Genomic DNA, 622 nt, shown 5'->3' on the forward strand with positions numbered 1-622 from the left:
AAAATTAACTTAAATGATTTTAGCAAATGGCTGCAATATAACAAAGAGTGAAAAATTTAAGGGGGTCTGAATACTTTCCGTACCCACTGTATATATATATACACATATATACATATATATATATATACATACATATATATTCTGTTTTCATTTAAATTGAAGTTAAAGTTTTAGTAATTTTGTCATTTTATTACTATATATATATATTTGTTTTTAAATATGCCTATATATATATATTTTTTTTTTTAATCTTTAAAAAAATTCCGTTTATTTTATTTAAAGATTCTTTTTTTTCATTATGGTTTTAGCTTTAGTTAATAACCCTAATAATTTCCCCTACATATTTTTTTTTTTACAAATATTGCGTTGACTACCTCTGTCGAGCTGAACCTTTACTGAAATTAAGAAAAATTATCATACAAATACTTTTCTCTAATTCACAGGAAATACACGTTTATCATTAAATGGGTCAAAGATGTTAAGATGTCTGCATCAAAAGAAATGTACAAAAGTGATTATATGTCCATAAAAGCACATTAAATGTAAGTAAAGTGTCTACTTTTAAGGTTTCAAATACGTTTTTGGAGAATAAAATGTCAAAATTTGGTTGAAATAATGTTAC

General features: G+C 23.3%; 1 protein-coding gene across 1 annotated transcript in view; it reads right to left on the minus strand.

The window, feature by feature from the left end:
- LOC107745150 (H(+)/Cl(-) exchange transporter 3-like) overlaps positions 1 to 622 on the minus strand; it is a 71,106-nt gene that overhangs the window by 25,604 nt on the left and 44,880 nt on the right. The gene's annotated exons all lie outside the window — the stretch shown is intronic.

The sequence above is a fragment of the Sinocyclocheilus rhinocerous genome, unplaced genomic scaffold (assembly GCF_001515625.1).
Source record: "Sinocyclocheilus rhinocerous isolate Xijiao unplaced genomic scaffold, SAMN03320098_v1.1 scaffold1153, whole genome shotgun sequence".
Classification (NCBI taxonomy): domain Eukaryota; kingdom Metazoa; phylum Chordata; class Actinopteri; order Cypriniformes; family Cyprinidae; genus Sinocyclocheilus; species Sinocyclocheilus rhinocerous.